At 34.4% G+C, this 21,221-nt stretch overlaps 1 protein-coding gene across 1 annotated transcript in view; it reads right to left on the bottom strand.

The window, feature by feature from the left end:
- IL1RAPL2 (interleukin 1 receptor accessory protein like 2) overlaps nucleotides 1-21,221 on the bottom strand; it is a 565,961-nt gene that overhangs the window by 82,809 nt on the left and 461,931 nt on the right. The window lies entirely within an intron of this gene.

The raw sequence follows: 21,221 nt of genomic DNA, 5'->3' as shown, positions 1-21,221 counted from the left end.
TAGAGGCCTCAGAAAGAAACTTACCTAGCTGGTACTTTGACCTTGGACTTTCCAGACACCAGAACTGTGAGAAATAAGTTTCTTTTGTTTAAACCACTCAGTTTATGGTATTTTGTTATGAAAGCCTGAGCAGACTAAGAAAGGTTGTATTATTTTCATATATCTGGGTGGTATTAATATATTAGAATATAAAATATCTTAAATTAAAGGGTTGCCTTATAGAAATGAGCGCTTATATATTTCTGAAATTCCCAGAAAATAAAATATTTGAATTTCTAATAAGTTCGGCATGTTAGATTTGATAAGTATTCTCACAGAATTCAGAAACCAATTCGGAAATGTTTTTAAGAATTCAAGTTCACATAATTTAGGTAATTCCTTGGCAAATGAGACTAATTTAATATTTTTGGTTTAATAAAAGAGCTATGTCTTTTCTGATTTATCAGTATTGAGTATAATATGAGTGTAGATTTTATTCTACTTGGGTATGTTCTCCTAAACTTATACAGGTTTACTGATGAAATAAGCTAGCCTTATATCTACTTAATGTTTAAGACTACACAAAATGTAAATTTGTGTTTAATCAAATTGGATCATTATTCTGACTAACTTTATTTCAACAGTAATTATGTTTTATAGTATGTCAACTTGAAAATAATTTCCAAGATCTTTAGGTAACTTAAAACCTTAAGCTGATATTATTTGGAGTTAATTAATGGATGTTCATTAGATATCTAGATCATTTTTAAGTGAAATCAAATGCTGACACACTGAATTACAAAAGTAATAATAAACTTATACGCTTTTCTTTCTTATTTTTATATGATACAGAGAAACAATATATCTGGCTCTGTTAATGAACATGTACATTTTGCCACTTTGAGAAACTGTATAAAGTGTGGCTGTAGAAAGTTGTATTATGGGTGTGTGTGAGCTCTGCTGGATGACAACGGTGATGGGTTATCCAACCCCCATCCGAAGTTTACTCTGTGAAATATAAATTACTTTGATTGAAAATTAACATTAATACATGTGAATGAGATTATGTGGGAACAATGTTTGCAGAGAAATACAACTGTGTATAACGTATTTTTATTTTCCAAGAAAAATACTTGTTTTGTTCTAAAGAATTTTTTTGTGTTTTTAGTCTCCAAATCCCATTGTTTTTAAAGCTTATTGAGGACCCCAAACAGCTTTTTTTTTGTGGGTTCTATTTATATTTACTATATTAGAAATTAAAACTGAGAAATTTTAAAAAATATATACACTTAACGATGCATTCAAAGATAGCAACTGTGCTTTTTTATGGCTGAGTAGTGTTCCATTGTGTATATATATCACATTTTCATTATTCAGTCATCCATTGATGGACATTTAGGTTGGGTCCACATCTTGGCTATTGTAAATAGAGCTGCGATGAACAAGAGAGTGCAGGTATCCCTTCAACATGATGATTTCCATTCCTTTGGGTATATACACAGTAGTGGGATTGTTGGAGCATATGGTAGTTCTACCTGTACTTGTTTGAGGAACCTCCATACTGTTTTCCATAATGACTGCACTAACTTACATTCCCACCAATAGTGTAGAGAGTTCCCTTTACTCTGCATCCTCATCAGCATTTGTTATTCTCTGTCTTTTTTATAATAGCCAGTCTAACTGGGGTGAGATGATATCTAAATATAGTTTTGAGGAGCATTTCCCTGATGATCAGTGATGTTGAGCATTTTTTCATGTACCTGTTAACCATTTGTATGTCTTCCTTTGAGAAATGTCTATTCAGCTCCTTTGCCCAATTTTTAATTGTATTGTTTGCTTTTTACTGTGAAGTTGCTTGAATTTCTTATATATTCTGGATATTAATCCCTTGTTGGATGCTTAGTTTGAAAATATTTTCTCCCATTCTGTAGGTTGTCTTTTCACTCGGTTATTTTCTTTGCTGTGCAGAAACTTTTTAGTTTGATATAATCCCATCTGTTTATTTTTTCTTTCATTGTCTGTGCTTTTGATGTCTTATTCATGAAGTCTTTGCCAAGTCCTACATCCTGAAGTGTTTCCCCTATGTTTTCTTCTAGGAATTTTATAGTTTCAGGTTTATATTTAAGTCTTTATTTCATTTTGAGTTGATTTTGGTATATGGCAAGAGACACAGGTCTAATTTCATTCTCCTACATATGAATATCCAGTTTTCCCAGCACTATTTATCAAAGAGTCTGTCTTCTTCCCAATGTATGTTCTTGTTGCCTTTGTCAAATATAACAGTTGGCTGTAAGAATGCGGATTTATTTCTGTGTTCTCTATTCTGTTCCATTGGTCTTTGTGGAATACTACTCAGCCATTAAAAAAAAGAGAGAGAGAGAGAGAGAAATTCTGCCATTCTTAGCAGCATGTATGAGCTTGGAGAAGATTATGTTAAGTGAAATAAGACAGGCACACAAAGAGAAATATTGCATGTCCTCAGTCAAATATAAACAAAGAAGGAAGGAAGGAAGGAAGGAAGGAAGGAAGGAAGGAAGGAAGGAAGGAAGGAAGGAAGGAAGGAAGGAAGATAAATCACAATAATGCAATTAACTTTCAGAAGGAGAGAACCGTACTAGGATTATTAGAGGTGGGAAAGGGGAAGGGGAAGGGAGCGTTATCAAGAAACTGGTTAATGGACACAAACAATGATTAAGTTTTGTATGATGAATATACTAATTATCCTGATTTGATCATCACATATTGTATACATGTAGTCATTTAACTCTGTACCCTACAAATACATATAATCCAATATGTTTCAATAAAAATAAAACAAATAAAACAAAATAAAAGATGAAGAAAAAATAAAATAAAATTTACTGTGACTTTAAAAAAGTAACAATAAACATATTGCATATTGCTAAATAATATTATGAAATTATTTCTGACCTCTTGGACATCCTGAGAACAGTCCTAAAGTAAATTGTCAGTTTATTCTAGAACATGAAAGTGCATAATGAAGGACAAAAGTTGGAAATCAATTCTATTTACTTTGGTTCATAGTATATGAGTTTGAAAAATTATGAACTGTATTACATATCTTAACAATTCTGATCGGCTTGTTTCCTTGGCTCATTGCTTTCATCTACTATACGAAGGGTTATTTGTTATTGTTGTTGTTATTGTTGTTGCTATTGTTTTCTATTAATGTGCTTAGATAACAAAGATTTGTGTTGTACCAATAACATTTTATGGTTTATGTTGACTTTATAATGTCCTTGATTATTTAAGAAAATGAAGGTTTCTCACTTAGGAAAGAGCTAAGTCCTATTACAATCATCTTGTCTTCTATAGTTTTATTATCATTTTGAAATGAGTAGCCAAGTACAGTTTCTCAGGCTCCTTTATTCAATTCCTATCTTAAATGTTCAAATACTCTGGCAATTTTTGATTTTTGCCTTCTGAAAATCTAATGCTAAACGTAAGATTAAATTACATTAAATTAAACTTCCAGGTTATCTTTTACACTGAAAACTACCTTTTTAGCCCTGTGGAAAGGCACAAAGATATATTGCTTCATCTTGGGAAAAAAGAAGTGATAAACACAAGTAGGCTTATTTTATATGTTACTATTGATGAGTTGTATAAGAAGAAGTTTTAAATCATAAGAGATACTCAGCCTTCTCGAAGTTAAATTTGTATGGGTAAAATATTATTGGTATAGCTATTTCAGAAATTGTATACTGGGTGGGAAGTTCCAAGGAATTTGTCAAAGCTCTTGCTCTCTATGATGTGTTTCTATTTATCAGAGTCCTGGTGGTGCTTTGCCTGATACTGGATGATAGCAGTAAAATGTTATGAGTCATAATTTCAGTTACTTTAAAAATGTTAACTTGGTCGCACTTGGTTTCTTTAATTTGAATCCAGCATCATCTAGGCCAGTGGATTTCAAATGGTGATTCACATAATTTACCTATGGAGTTCTATTAATATATAGATGTTTAGGATGCACTCCAGATTTACTGAACCTCTTTACTTGATATTGATATACTCTTGTTATATTTTTACTATATGCTTGGTATATTCATTGCATATTATGTCAGGCTTATTATAATGTTATATCTTAAGAATTTCTTCTCTGTAAAGATTATATTCATCCATTTTTATAAATTAGATATAATGTTCGCTGTCTTCTTTGAAAATAGGGTTAATCACTCTGCTTATAATTATTCTACCTGAAACTTTTTCTGGGCTGACTTTACTATCTCGTTTTGCATGTCAAAGAAACAACCAAATTTCCTTGTCAGTTGCATTAGTCTTGTAATGAACATTCATTAGGTCTTTTATTTTGAAAGTTATCAGTAATAAATTAACCACAGCCATGTTAAATATTTTGTCATATATAGATGTTTTTCTTTGCTCTTTTACTCTGATACTACCCCAAGAACATTTGCAATCAGCTACAGGCCTGAGTGTTTCATCTTCAACAACAAAAAGACTGTCTCAGAGCCCCATGCAAAAGGATTATGCCAAGCACTTCGAGTACAGGCTTCTGCTAACACAAGATCCTGTGGAACAAGAATAATTGCATGAGTGCATGATATGATTTTTTTTGGAATATTGTTGATAGTTTAATGTTCTATTTTCTGAATGTATAACCAAGTTTCTCCTCTTTCCTCTTAAGCTACTGTTGGCACTCAGAACATGATACCCCAAAGTATGCACCTTGACATGCTGAGTACTTTTAACTGAAGAAGATTGGAAAGGTCTCAGAAGCAAGGTCTTTCTGACCGTCTCCTGCTCTTCTATCTCCCATTCCTTATTTCTCCCCCCAAACAAGTCATGAAAACCTGAATTCCTCTTCCCCAAAGCGGGTCCTAGAAATTAGAACCCCTTTTCCCCAAAGCAAGCCATAAAACCTAGAAAGGTCATTCTCTCCCGTCTCCCTTCTTTCTTGATGACCCTCATTCCAGAGGGGTCCTGCCCCATCCCCAGGAGGAAAAAATGCTACACAGAGAGCCCAGGAAAAATCTGAACAGACAGGCCTTGCTGGATTTCCCCCTCAGTCTATTATCATTAGATCATACCCTTCTGTCCAATTACATTTCTATATGGCTATTGTTCTTTATCGAACCTAAACATAAAAATAGACAGTTTTCCCTGGGATTTTGGGTTTTTACTTCTGAAGACTCCCATGTCACATAAAACTTTGATTAAATAAATTTGTTATGCTTTTCTTTTGTTAATCTGTGTTTTGTTATAGGAGTGTTGGCTATGACCCTTATGGTGAATGAGGAAATATATCACATCTTTCTGCCCTACACTTTCTATAACTCATAATAATTTAGTAGACTCTGCTTTTGTAAACCAAAATAAAACATTTGTAAATAATATTTTATTTCCCCTGTCTGTCCCCTTCAGAATTCAAAAACTCTTATTGAATATTACTATATTCATAGCAATGTAATTATTTGCACAGATTCAATAAGAATTAGTTCTCCTTTTACTAGGACATAATTGGAAACACTGGTTACACAACCAAAGACTTACCTAGGTTGTCATACTTAAAAATTATGCTCATTCAATTAGATGTGACCAAACAGTTTTCAGGCAATAAGGCTGACATTATGAAGCAAGCCAATGCTTACTAAGCCCACTTGGGGAAACTACCATGGTACTTAGCTTCCAGTGTTCTCAGTCTTGCAGATGAACAACGAAGGTCACCTCCTGGCAGGCCAGGAAACCTAGGATGTTTTCAGAACCTCAAGAAGGAAGGAATTCACCCAAATTTATAGGTACTATAGGCAAAATCCTTGTTTCCTAGCCTCAGGACCACAAAGAATAGTCTTTTAAAAGTCTGATCTGAGATTCCTCATGAAAACTTCCATCAAAGCAAATTTAAGATGGTCCATATGGCAAATTAACAAACTTGCTACACCTATGTAAATAATCAACTCAAATCTAATGAGACAAATTTTATTTTATGATCATGATAATCTTTCTTTGAGATTTTGATTAAGAGGGAGGGCATAAAAATTATGTTTCAATGAAAAACTATGCATCATTTATAGCGCATTTTTCAGGTTTAATTCTAGCCCTGTTTATTGTCTGAGCTATTTTGCATCTACCTGTAAAGTGTAGGTAAACTGATATGTATATTATATACTGTTAGGTAGAGATTTGATTTCCCTACTTCACCCTAGAAAAAAATTTTGTCTCTATTCGTAAGTCATTCCAACATTCCCTTACTCCATAAAAAAATTTTGCTGTTTTGACTTTTCTTTTGAAGCAGTTATTATATCTGCTGGGTTCTTTCATATCATACATATAAATAAATATTTAATTCATTTCTATATCTGTATGAAAATAATGATTTTATCTTATTCTGAAAATGATCTTTTAACAATGTATTTAATTTGTCGTTACCTTTCTGACTTCAGATTATAGAGTTGTCTGTGTTTCCTCTATCAAGGAACTTATGATGTAACAAAAAAGATTCCCAAAAAGGTGCTTGACCTGCCATGACATATAACCTAGATAACAAACTAAGTAGAGCCCCAAGCGAATTTTAGTGCTGCATTCTGTTGTTAATCCATCTTTCTTTACGATTCCATATAGCAAACAAGTCTAGGTGATTGGAAGCTGTGGAGGGCAATTAAGAAATGACTCACCGTATACTAAAATCAACTCAAAATGGATTAAGGATTTAAATATACACCCTGAGACAATAAAACTTCTTAAAGAAAACATAGGGGAAACACTTCAGGAAATAGGACTGGGCACAGACTTCATGAATACGACCCCAAAAGCACGGGCAACCAAAGGAAAAATAAACAAATGGGATTATATCAAACTAAAAAGCTTCTGCACAGCAAAAGAAACAATTAAAAGAGTTAAAAGACAACCAACAGAGTGGGAGAAAATATTTGCAAAATATACATCTGACAAAGGATTAATATCCAGAATATATAAGGAACTCAAACAACTTTACAAGAAGAAAACAAGCAACCCAATTAAAAAATGGGCAAAAGAGCTAAGTAGGCATTTCTCTAAGGAAGATATACAAATGGCCAACAGACATATGAAAAAATGCTCAACATCACTCAGCATCCGGGAAATGCAAATCAAAACCACATTGAGATACCATCTAACCCCAGTTAGGATGGCTAAAATCCAAAAGACTATGAACGATAAATGCTGGCGAGGCTGCGGAGAAAAAGGAACTCTCATACATTGTTGGTGGGACTGCAAAATGGTGCAGCCTCTATGGAAAATGGTATGGAGGTTCCTTAAACAATTGCAAATAGATCTACCATACGACCCAGCCATCCCACTGCTGGGAATATACCCAGAGGAATGGAAATCATCAAGTCGAAGGTATACCTGTTCCCCAATGTTCATTGCAGCACTCTTTACAATAGCCAAGAGTTGGAACCAGCCCAAATGCCCATCATCAGATGAGTGGATACGGAAAATGTGGTACATCTACACAATGGAATACTACTCAGCTATAAAAACGAATGAAATACTGCCATTTGCAACAACATGGATGGACCTTGAGAGAATTATATTAAGTGAAACAAGTCAGGCACAGAAAGAGAAATACCACATGTTCTCACTTATTGGAGGGAGCTAAAAATTAATATATAAATTCACACACACACATACACACATACACACACAAACCGGGGGGCGGGGAGGAAGAAGATATAACAACCACAATTATTTGAAGTTGATACAACAAACAAACAGAAAGGACATTGTTGGGGGGGAGGGGGGAGGGAGAAGGGAGGGAGGTTTTGGTGATGGGGAGCATTAATCAGCTACAATGTATATCGACAAAATAAAATTTAAAAAAAATAAAATAAAATAAAAAAAAATAAAATAAAATAAAAAATAAAATCATTATTCATACAAAAAAAAAAAAAAAAAAAGAAATGACTTTGTCTATCACATGCTAGTAAAAAGAGAGGAACTTTTTTGGAAGCCATCCCTTGACATACTTGGAGGATGTAATTCATCCCCTAACCAAATAATACCTTGCCTTTTTCATTCATGCTCCATTTCCTCTTTTCTTGGTTGGGTATGCATATCTTAACACTAATGTTTCTGCTTGTTAGAATAAATTATTCTACTTTTTCTTTTTAAGTAATATGCAATATAAATTAGCCTTAGTTACCTTATAGTTTGCCAAAGGAAGATGTAAGAGTTGTTGTTCTCTGATAAAAGTTGGGTATTTGGGGGTGGGGGTGCAGTTTTAAGTGTCAGGGATTCTAGATCTTAACTCTTGCCACTGTGGCTATTACCTTGTTGACTCCTAATATTAAATAATTCGGAAGAAAGGAAAAGACAAGGAAATCAATGGCAGTTGATTTCATAACCTGAAGAGCAGCTACCAACTACTCTAGGACTTCCTATAAAATGAGGGGTTACTGTCTCTTAATTCCATTAAGTTTATTATTTACCTATTACCCATACATTGCATCAGTACGGAATCTTACAGATAAAATATCTAGTAGTATTTGTATTCATTATTATTTTTTTTTATTTTCTACCTTTATTCCCTATACATTAATTAATGTCTTTTGGTTTTGGTCACTAACAATCGGATGATAGATCCATACTTTTGATATCAGGTTAGAAATCTGAGGTTCAGGAAATGACAAAAACTCCCTATTTGCACTTCACTACAAAAGGGTTCGGGGTGCAACTTTCCATTTGGGAAATTTTCTCCTGCAATAGCTTCACTTCACTAATAGGCTATGATATGTAGCAGAATTGACTGTATTGTAATCTCCATGAGAGCACTATTTTAAACTTCTATTTAAACTGAAATTATATATAGGACCATAGTACTGGGGGCAATTTTGTCCCCAGGGGACACTTGGCAATGTCTGGAACCATTTTGGATTATCACAACTGGTGGGGAGTATTACTGGCATTCAGCTGGTAGAAGGCAGGGGGTGCTTCTAAACAGCACAGGACATCCTCTTTCCCCCCTCCAAAAAAATCTTCCAGGTCATAAATGTAATAGTGCTGGGATTAAGAAAGCCTAGCCTAGTGTGCCACCAGTGTTGTCTGCCTGCTATGAAACTGCTTCATTTCAAATAAGGACTACCTGAAAAAAACACTTTTCTGGCTTTCACAGAATCAGACTATTAATGTTGACTGTAATTTAATTCAAGTATTTATTTTTGCTTGTTCTATAGAGCCTGGTGATAAGAAGTGGGGAAGTTTATAGAATTTTACATAACACAGAATGGGGGATATGGTGCAAGTTTTGGGATATGCAGTACATATAGATACTTAGTGAAAAAAATCACCCTGTAAAGTTAATCAGGTTTTAGTTATCCTATGGGATCCAATATTTACATTTCAATCAAAAAGGGGAAATTTATCAGAAATTGTTAGAACTGGTGACATTTTCTTTGATTTGGCAGTGTTCAGTGACAATTTTTCCTTGTAATCTAAATGATCAACTTTAAAATTCTTTAACACACAGAGCTGGATGCTGGAAGACAGAAACTATACTAAATTATTTACACTATTCAATTATAGAGTAAAGCGCCTCTTTAATGCAACACAAGTGTTAATAAAAAGCTATAATAACCAAAATAACAATAATAATAATAACCCCAAAAGACATTTGAATCGTTAAAAAATAGGACGTTTACTTCACATAGCACAAAACAGAAAATAATGAAATTACTGGGTCTTATATTATTAAAAGAATTATGTTCTACCTGGTTATTTAGTAAATAAATATGTAGTCAACAAAGTATTATGACTTAGTATCTTGCTGTTTCTCTGATATAATAGCACTAGTTAAGGGAAATAAAAAATAACATGCAATTATTATCTAGTTTTGACAAGGTGCCATGTAGTTACACATTCAGTTATTGCTATGTAATTATTGAGGAGACCATTCATCTAACATTCCTGTGCTTTGGGTGGCAGCCCCTTCAATATGGTATCAAGCGGAGTCTAATAGTAAATCTTCCAAGACTGGTAGCAGTAATCTTCAGCAGGTCTCTCCATGGATGTAGATGTTCAAGGGATAGAGATACCCTTTGTCCAAAGCGGGGTTCATCAAGTACAAGGGAGTACTTTTTCCTACATTGCTTTAGTTGGCCCTATCTTGCTAGTCTCTGAGCAATTCTTTAGTGTATTCTAATGAGTCTATTGCCATCAAAGAAAAGACAGTTTTTTTTTTTTTTTTGTGATCTCTCTGATCACCTAGGGAGACTTTGAAAAACTCTACTGCCTTCCAACTAACCAATAAAAAAAATGTGTTTGAGAGAATACTTATCTTCACCAACAGCCTACATCGAACTACCATAAGATGAAAGCTACTGTGAATAAGCTCTAGTCTGGCCTGTGATGTTTCAGTGATCTTGAAAGTGATAATTACCTTTTACCAATAAGGAAGGTACCCAGGTGGACACAATTCTTATTTGTAAAAATTGCTTTAGAAGCCTTCTGCTTCTGGGAATATGGAATAGATATAGTTTCCCCTATTCCTTCTACTATGTACAACTGAAATCTCTGGGTATGATGTATAAAACAAACATAAGAAGACTCTGAAAAGCAGAGAAAAAAAAGCAGACAAGCTAAGGACCTCAGGAAGCAAGGAATGACATGGTGTTGAGTTCCCTGGGTTTTCTTTGTGTCTCATATATCTCAGATGTGTTGCTGAACAAGCCAGAAACCTGGGAATGGCAACCAGCACAGACAAAAATAAAGTTCAACAAAGACCTGCTCTCTCTAGCTAAAGGACCAACAAAGTGGCAGTCCAGCAAGATAGAAAACTTTTAGACAATAATTGCCCTACTACAGCCAAACATCTCAAGAAAAGCTGTGGCCCTACCACTGCCCATGCTACCAAGACCAATTAGGGAGCCTAGGCATTCATTCTTAGAATGCTATAACAAGGCGCCCTAACATCCTATCGTGGTGGTATCAGAAACAGCCAAATAGGAAGGCAAGACTATTATCCTTGCCAGTTGTTAGTGAGAACCAGATCCTCCCATCCTTCTGCAGCATCAGTGGAGACCATGTGGGGTGTCTGGACATCTATCCCCACCCAGCTGTAATGTGGCATCCCTCTACCTTCCCACTGGGGTTCTGTCAGAGAAGGCTTTTCATCATTCATCATTGCCAAGTGATATTGAGACCACATCCACCATTATGCCAATGGAGACCATGGAAGAACATGGAATTCCTACCCATGTAGTAGTAGTTAAGATACCTTCACTTTGGGTGTCAGTGAAAGCTGAGTGCGGAACCTAGATTTCTACCACCACCTCGCAACAATGAGGTGATTCCCACTCTCCTTCCTCTGATGGAGTTGTGCCAGAGAGAGCCAGCTAAAATAGAAGGCTTACATAAAAATAAAATACAAAAATGCCCAGGTTTAAATTAGAAACTACTAGTTATACCAAGCATTGGAAAATCTCGAAATAAATTTAAAAATCAATAGACACCAACACCAAGATGATAGTGATATTAGAATTATCTGACAATTATGTAAACAGCAATGATAAAAATCCTTCAATAAATAATTACAAATACACTTAAATCAAAATTTTTTAAAAATAGGAAGCCTCAGTAATGTAATAGAAAGTCTCAGCAAAGAATTAGAAGATATAAAGAATCAACTGGAAATTTCAGAACCGAAAAATATAATAATGGAAATAAAAATGCAATGAATGGTCTCAAGAGCAGAATGGAGGGGATAGGTGAAAAATTGGTGAATTGGAAATAGAACAATAGAAATTACTCATTCTGAACAACAGAGAGAAAATAGACTAGAAGAAAAATGAACAGAGGTTCTAGGACCTGTGGGACTATAACAAAAGATTCCACATTCATGTTATTGAAGTCCCTGTAGAAGAAATTGATTGTGAGATCAAAAAAAGTACTCAAATAAATAATGTCTGAAAATGTCCTACATATTGCATAAAACATAAACCTACAGATTCAAGAAGTTGAGTGAACCCCAAATAGAATAAACATAAAGAAATCCATACCAAGACACATCATATTTATACTTATAGAAACTGAACACAAAGAGAAAATCTTGAGAGCAGGCAGAGCAAAATGACACCTTACCTATGGGGAAAAACAGTACTCTTATTCAACAGAGTGCTGGAAATCCTAGACAGTGCAATAAGGCAGGAAAAGAAAAGAAAAGGTATGCAGATTGGATATAAAGAAATAAAACTGCTACTATTTGCAGATGCCATATGTATATTGAAAATCTTAAGGAATTTACAATCACACACACACACACACACACACACACAAAAACAAACAAACAAAAAAAACAAAAAACCTCCAAGAACTTATGAGTTCAGCAAGGTTTCAGGATATAATATAAACATACAAGAATCAATAGCATTTTCATAAACTAGCAATCAACACATGGACACTAAGGTTAAAATACAAAAACAAACAAAAAAAATAGAATATCATTTACAATCACTAAAAAATGAAGTACTTAGGTATAAATAAAATAAAACATGTACTGGACTTATATGCCAAAAACTATAGAACACTTAAGAGATGAATCAAAAGGGATATAACTAGAGAGACACATTGTGTCCATGGATGGAAGATTAAAAATAGCAAAGATGTCAATTCTCCCCAAATTGATATAAATTTTTAAAGCATTTCTATCAAAATTCCAGTAATTTTTTTGTAGATATGGGCAAAATTATTCTAAATTTGTATGGAAAGTAATAGGGCTTAGAATAGCTGAAACAATAATGAAAAAAACAGAATGGGAGGAGTCAGTCATGTGATTTCAAAATTTATTATATAGCTACGGTCATTAAGATTGTGTGGTAGTAGTGGTGCTAGTTGAGAGAGAGAGACACATATATAAATGAAATAGAACAGTTAACTCAGACATATCCACAGAAATATTCCCAACTGAGTACAAAAATGTAAAAGCAAATCAATAGAGGAAAAACAGCTTTTTCAACAACTGATGCTGGGACAACTGGACATTGATAGTCAAAACTAATGAATGTTGAACTATGTATCACACCTTATATAATAAAATTAATTCAGAAAGGATCAAGGACTTAAAAATGTAAAATGTAAAACCATAAAAGCTTTAGAAAAAAATTAAAAAACTGAGGAAATCTTGGGGGATCTAGGCTTAGGCTTAACACCAAAATCACAAACCATTGAAGAAATAAATGGATGAACTGGACTTCATCAAAATTAAAAACTTTTGTTCTGTGAAGTACTCTGTTAAAAATGATAAAAAGGCAATGTTACAGAGTGGAAGAAAATATTTGTGAACCATATGTCTGTCAAAAGAATAGTATCAAATAAAATTTTAATGAAGTATCTAGGTTATTATCTAGTAATTTAAATAGTGTCTCAAAACTTAACAGTAAGAAAACCAAGCAATAAATTTGAAAATGAGCAAAAGACATAAAGAGACATTTCATCAAAGAGGATGTAAAGATGGCAAATGAGCACATGAAAACATGTTCAACATCACTAAATATTTGGGAAGTACAAGTTAAAACCACAATGAGATATCACTACAGACCTATCAGAATGCCTAAAATTTAAAAAAAAAATAGTGACAACGCCAAATGCTGGAGAGGATACAAAGAAACTGGATTATTTATGCATCACCGGTGGGAATGTAAAATGCTATAGTCACTCCGCAAAACAGTTTGTCATTTTTTAAAGAAAACTAAATAAGCAACTACCATATGACCCAGCAATTGCACTCCTGGGCATTTATCCCAGAGAAATGAATTCTTACATTCCCACACATACACAAAAACTTTTACATGAATGTTTATATCAGCTTTATTCACAATTGCCAAAACTTTACCACCCTAGATGTCCTTTATCCTTCAACTGGTAATTGTTAAACAAGCTTTGGTATATACATAACATGGAAAATACTGATAGAACAAACTATTGATTAACACATAACATAGATGAATCTCCAGGGACTTATGCTAATAGAAAAAAGCCAGTCCTCATAGATTATATACTGTGTGATTCTTTCTGTGTAACATTCCCAAAATGACATAATTAAAAAAATTAAGAGTAGTTTAGTGGTTGCCAGGAGTTGAGGGGATAGGAGTGGAAGGGAAGTGGGTGTTGCTATAAAAGGGGGATATGAAGGATCTTTGCTGGGATAGAACAGTTTTGTATCATGATACTCTATCAATGTCAGTATCATGGTTGTGATATTGCATTACAGTTCTATAAGAGGTTACTACTGGGGCAAACTGGGTAAAAAGTACATGTGATCTTTCTGTATTATTTTTTTTACACCTCCATGTTAATGTACAATTATCTCAAAATAAAAAGATTAATTAGAAAAATTGCTTTGGGTGGAAAAAAGAAAATAAAAGAAAGCAGTAAGACAAAGACAATGTGGTGCTTATTTACATCTTTCAAGAAATGAAATACTCTCAGGAATTTGGCCACTGGGAATCAAGTTGGATATTTGGGTGGGACAAGCCAGGATTTTCTATCCATAATTGACATAAAATGTTTGTCTCTTTCCTGTCCTTTAGGGATAATAAGTTCAGGAGACTGGGAAAACTTTAACCAGTGGAACCCACAAGGGGTACTGAATGAGAAATTACCAACATGGGAAATCCTTTTTGCTTGTTTGTTTGTAGGAGGTCAAGAACCTTCCCCCACTTTTTTTATCCAAAAGTATTTTGGAATCTACACAAGTCATAAAAAATAAACTATTTTTATTTATATATTAATGTTAAGACATTGTAAAAAATAACAAAGAAAAGAACTAATTGTGAGCTGTAGCTTGCTATTAAAATGTTAGATAATTTTAAAGCTATTTGACATGGATTACAAAACTAAGTAGTTTTGTTTTCTTAGCTTTTGCTAATTGCGGCTAATTAGTAAACATTTCTATATTTTGCACTCCATGTTTGCTCAAAGAAGCAAAACCCTATTCTGAGAAAACTATAAAAAGGAAATAAAAAATAAATCCAGTTCAATAAACATATACTCAGCTAGTGAATCAATATTTTATTTTAGCCATTCAGTAAACAATTTACAGTAAAATTTAAACTTGTGTAATCCATCAAAAATGAAAGAAAACATCTTGTAATTTGTTTTTGTTATAAAAAAACAAGAAATGTTAAATAGTATTATGGTGGATATAGTTTTTAAAAAGGTCAAATGTTTTAGAAATCCAGCCATAAAAATGTAACAGGTTTTCTTGTAGTTTGGTTTCCTTCTCCCAAATTACAGGAGGAAAAACAGTACAACTAGCTGCTCTGTTAAGGTGGCTAAACTTTTACACACACACACACACACACACACACACTCACATACTCACATAAGGGCTCATTAGATTTCATTTTATGTAAGATTTCACTTCTTGGGTTATAACTATTCAGGACAAGGGTCAAAGTATGACAATCCATTCTATGTGATAGCTTGAATTATTATCTATCAACTATATGCAAGTATCATATAGCTGTTTTTTTGGGAGATATGATACTCTAATAGTCTAATTAAACCTATTAGTTTCTTGTTAATGATCTATTTCTATGTAACAAATTACCCTACAACTTACTGACTTAAAGTAACAAGCACTTACTATCACACAGTAGCTGGGTGATTCTGACTCAATATGTCTTAGGAAGTTGCAGTAAAAATTTTGGCTGAGGCTGCAGTCATCTGAAATCTTGACTGAGCGTCAGGATCCAATTCAAGATAGCTTACCTACATGGCTGTTAGCAGGAGGCCTCAGTTTCTCACAATGGTAAGCCCTCCATAGGCTACTTTAGTGTCCTTACAACATGGCAGCTAACTTTCCCCACAGTGAGAAACCTAAGAGAGGGAGAGTGAGGAGAAAGCCACAGTGCCTTTTGTGATCCAGTTTCTAAGGTGACACACTGCTGCTTCTGCTTTACTCTATTTGTTAGAAGTGTCATTAAGGCCAGCCCATACACCAAGCCCACACAATTAGCTCTGAGTAAGGTACATGTTCACAGTTCCATACACCAAGGTATGGGAATTAGTTTCTACCTCTAGAAGGGAGAAGTTTCAAAGAATTTGCGGACATTTTTCAAAAGTACGACCATGGCCAACTCCAGTTTATTCTTGGGTATCTTTTTTTGTATTCAGTTGATAAAACTCACATTAGTCACACATCAGATAAGATACTGTTTACACAGAACTCAAACCATACATCACAAAGCTCAGTGTCAGCCAAAGAATAGAAGACATGATGACTCAAATTCTGGGATTTTACAACTGAAGCTTTTGAGAGTTGTGCCTAAGGTATGGAATCATCTCTTAAAGAGATACTATGCTAACAGATGCTTCCCAGATGGTATCCACACTCATAAGCATGGGAGTTCTATGAGCATCATTGGAAAGGCTTTCAATGTGTATGCAGAAAAAGAGATTGGGGGCCATAAACATTCTGTCACTGGCTTTGGTAGAAGATAATGGATGAAGCAGGAAGAGTGGGGAAGAAAAAATGAGAGAGAAACACTGACCAAATTATTGAAGATTTTGCTAAGATAGGGAATGTTTCTGTGAGTGACAACAAAGGAAATATACTTTAGATTTCATGGTGTAATTAGTCAACTGGGTCGTGATTTAATAATCTGTCTTTATTGGTGTCTTTTAATCTGAGATCTGTGATGCATCTAAGTCAATACTGCCAAATACTACTTTGCAGTAAAGAAGAAAACAAACTTTGTATGTCCATATCTTTACTAAAAAAATGCTTAAAATGAAAAAGATGCATTGATTTTCATGGATTACTTTTTAACTACTTTTCGAGGGAACCCCTTGCAGCAACCCCAGTTTCAACTGGGAAGTAGGAAAATAATGAATAATGTCTTTCTAGCTCTTCCTCCTTTGAAAGTGGTAAGCTTATCTATGAATCAGCTGACAGAAATTAGACAGAAGACAGGTATTATACAACTATGATATTTGGGGTTCTCAGAACTGTACTGTGTCTCTCAGGGAAAGTAAAACACTTAAAAGATCCTTTTATGAACTGGTCTATGAAAACATGCATCCTTTTTCAGGGAAAATATGACTGACTTTTTTGTACAAAATAGTATTTTCTTATTCAAAAAAAGAAAGTTAATTTTGTAGGACATGAAGACTTGAATGCCAATAATATATTCCACATATGATAGAATCATTCTGTGTGTAAATTAGGAGCCATGTCACAATCTCACTGTTCACAGGCTGCTACTGCCACCAACACTAACATTTGGCAGAGCAACATTTCAACAGCAGATTATTCACATTTGGGAAATTGGGCTCAAGATAATGTAAATAACCAAGAGTTGGAATGGATTCTTTTCTGACTTCTTAGACCATGCAACTTTCTGGGAGAAGGGTGGTTCTATTAATGCAGTTTGATAGTTCACATGAGCTAATAGTATTATCCTCTAAGATCTACTTAACCAACCCCATAATTTTATTCATGGGATTGAGATCTATTTGCTTCATCCAATTATTATTTATTTTATTTTATTTTAATTTATCAATATACAGTGTAGCTGATTTCCTTGTCCCTTTACCAATTCCTCCTTATTCTCCTCCCTCTCCCCCATTTAAGTAGATTCTAGAAAGTTCATTTGATTTTTCCCCAAATAATACACTTTCCAAGGCCATTATGATGATGATGATGATGATGATGATGATGATGATGATGGTGATGCTAATTTAAGTCTTTTAAATATGTTACTGCTTGCTGATCTCTTTACTGGAAGACAGAAGGAAAGGAAGATATACCTCTCAAGTCCAAGACACTACAGCTCTGAGTAAGGTGCGTGTTCACAATATCAAGCAGAGATGAATGAGAAAACACAAAATTCATCACTAAATTATCTGATACAACTCAAAAGAAAGGAATTTCTTTATAGATGATTTTAGGAAAATTAAACAGAACACTCACACTTCCCACAGTGGGTAATAAACACGTAGAGTTTGTTTAATAAATTAAGGACAGCTAGGAGTATATAGGGATGCCCTTAATTTTTGAGGTTGACATCACGAATAACATCATTCTACCACAACCATATATCTTCATGCTGTTGTCAAGGATAGCATGAGTGAGTGTGTGTATGTGTGTGTGATAATAGTAATAGCAGTAGTAGTAGTCAGAGTTGTAGTTGTAGTAGTAGTGTGATGGTAGAATTTGTAGGGCCTGTAAATGTGATAAGGAGGGAATGGACTCCTTACATTTGCAAATGTAAAAAGAAAATTTTTTTTTTCATGGTTAAGGATATTAATGGAAAGTTATGTGTAACCTATGTGTGATCCATGTGTCTGGGGCAAGTTAGAAGTAGAATAAACAACATTCTGAACAGTGAGTTGTTGCTTTCTTTAGAACAGAGAATGTGAGCTTCTTGTGCATTTTAATCCAGGACTGCTCGTTTGAAAGACAGAGGAATCTGTGATATCCTTTGCAAAACTTGTCAACTATACACCCTGTGAAGGAAGAGGGGAGAAAATGTATTGAACAAAAGATACTACCAGAAAGCCCTGTGGAAACAATACCATTTCTTAACAGGGACCCATATAAATGATGGGTTAGATCTTATGATTTCCCCCTTGCAGGGAAACAAAACAAAGATAAGGCATATACTAAAAAAAAAAAAAGCAAGATAGCTACTGGACAATATACTCTTTGGAAGCATATAACCATATCTCATTTATCTTGGGTCTCCCAGAACACCTAACATAGTGCTTTGCACTAAATACGTGCTCAATAAAAATGTTTTTATTTTGTCTTCTGTTGCCTAGAAGTAAGAAGCAAACAAACAGACTGTTATATGAAAACCTGTTACAAAGGTGTGGTGCTTCCCATCTGCTACCCTTCACTCCAAAACAAAAAAACAAATAATGGAGGCACATATATGTATAGCTCACTTGCTTCTCTCTACACCTGCTTCCCTCTACAACAAGATTTTTTTTTTTAATGAGGAATTAAAATTAAAAGACATTGGCCAATCTCCCAATATTTTAACTCAGACAAAAGCCTGATAATTATAATGATGAGGAAAAGCTGCTGTTAGATGTACCATGTTGATGCCAATGGTTTAATTCCTTAATCAACAAAAAATCACAGTTAGAAGGATTAAAAATCAGAAAAGAATAGTGCTACCATTGCTACATTTTCTACTGTCTAATTCATGCATTTACAAAGACCCAGATTTATGGCTGAAATGTTAAATGGACTTTCTCCATCAAAAATGTTTTCTATTTTGTACTCTGACATTGAAGCAATACAGATAGTTGCAAAATAGGCTGAGTCTGTTTATGACATTTTTTTTTGCAGCCAAACAAGTCTATTGGAACATACAAAGAACAGCATATTGCCTGGACAGTGATATTATAATTCTCAACAAGCCAAGAATCACAAAGTAATTGGTGATATAAAAAACAATTTAAGAATTAGAAGAGAAATGCTCATTTTGTAATTAAAGATTTATATATGTACACAGAACGGGATGTGTTGAGATGAGATAGGATAGGATGTATTATTGTGGGAGAGATGAAGTACCCTATAAGTTTGTATTGTTACAGACCAAAGATTGGTGCTTGGTGCCTGGGTCCTGGCTTAGAGTCCAAGATGCATGTTCGTCATCAGTACAGTAAAGTGATATTTGGACACTTGTTAGAAACAGAATTGCTGGCTCAATAGATCATGGGTATGACCTAATGTTATTTTCCTTATGTTGGTCTTATAGCAGATAGAAACATGAAAATAAAATTCTAAAGTACCAAATGGAAAGGAGTTAGCTTATATGGTCATAATGAAGAAACGTCACTCTCAGAACCACATGAGGATTTTCCACCATTTCAATCAACTCTAAAATTTCTTGAAAGTTCCACATTCCCATGGGGCTTCTGCCCACCCTCACTCCAGGGGTCATCTGTCAGTGGGCTAGGTGAATAGGACAGGAAGGGAGAATTAAACTAAAGAGAGACTTGTACCTAGGACTCATGGACTTTCCAAAGTCATCTTCTTTCAGCCCAATTCTGAGCACAGAAAAAGATGTTGATGTGATTTTGAGAGACACTGTGGTGTGTTTTGAGAAACAAAGAGAGAAGATTAGTCTAAAGTAGGAAGTCAATAGATGCCACAAACATGACCTTGGATGTAGTATTAAAATGGAGCTTCCTTATTTTCAGAACAAACAAAATAAGTAGTGTTTAGTCTGTTTGGGAACGGATGTTGGATGTTGGTACACAAGCAATAAAGGAGGACAATAAGGAAATTCTAGGGTCTTTCAATTATTTAATAAGAAGATATTCTGACTCAATATAGTCAAATAGGACCATATTTAGTACAGCTTTCAAGGTGAGCCACTTATCAACTTTTGAATTAATATAGACATAATCCATATTAATATTGGATATCGAATATGACATTTCTTCAAAATATCATAGAGAAAAGTCTTCATTCAAAGTTAAAAACTTCATGTTTCACAGGCTAAGGTACAAGATTAAAGGAGCTAAAAAAAAAGGTGGAATTTGAGCCTGTGGAGTGTTGATGTAGAGAGGAGATAAATGGCCTAAAATAAAAACTAGCTCTTGCTTCCCCTTTGGGTAGAGGAGAGGAAGACCTTATTTCTATCTTCTACTGTCCTCCAGAAATCTTCACAGAAGTTCATAATACTCCACAAAGTTCTTCTGGAATGAGAATTTCAAAAGATGTGAGCATTCAGTTTCAGCCATCACCTCAAAGGTCAAAGGATGTCTAACTTATGGCCAAGCCACTGGAATCTCTAGGGTGTGCTTTTGACAATTCTGTGGCTTCTTTCCCATCCCTGGATCAAGTTGGGCACATTCGAATTATGTTACTTTTGCACTTGAATTCTCTAACATAAAGGGTGAGTGTGTGTGTGCGTGTGTTTGCATGTGTGTGTGTGCATACCCACTTTGGGAGCCACAAAGTAAGGCTTCAAAATCAGATTATAAAGAAGACTGACATTCAGACTCCTGACTCATGTCCACCCACCCCCAAATACATGCAAAAGCAAAAACACAGATTCATACAAAGTACTGGATGGCCTTGGTCTGCTTAAAACATTTTAATCTCTGAGAGGAAGCACTATTTGTCTTGAGAAATTCTGAAGATAAACCTCCAAGATAAACTGTATGAACAATACTTGTTTGAGTGTGAGGAAGGGAACATATTTTTCTCTTTTTTTCCTGGGATTTTAAATTGTTCTACTTCCAGGTGGGGGGAAATATAACTACTG

Source organism: Cynocephalus volans, chromosome X, assembly GCF_027409185.1.
Source record: "Cynocephalus volans isolate mCynVol1 chromosome X, mCynVol1.pri, whole genome shotgun sequence".
Lineage (NCBI taxonomy): Eukaryota > Metazoa > Chordata > Mammalia > Dermoptera > Cynocephalidae > Cynocephalus > Cynocephalus volans.
This window is presented reverse-complemented; position numbering and strand designations above follow the sequence as displayed.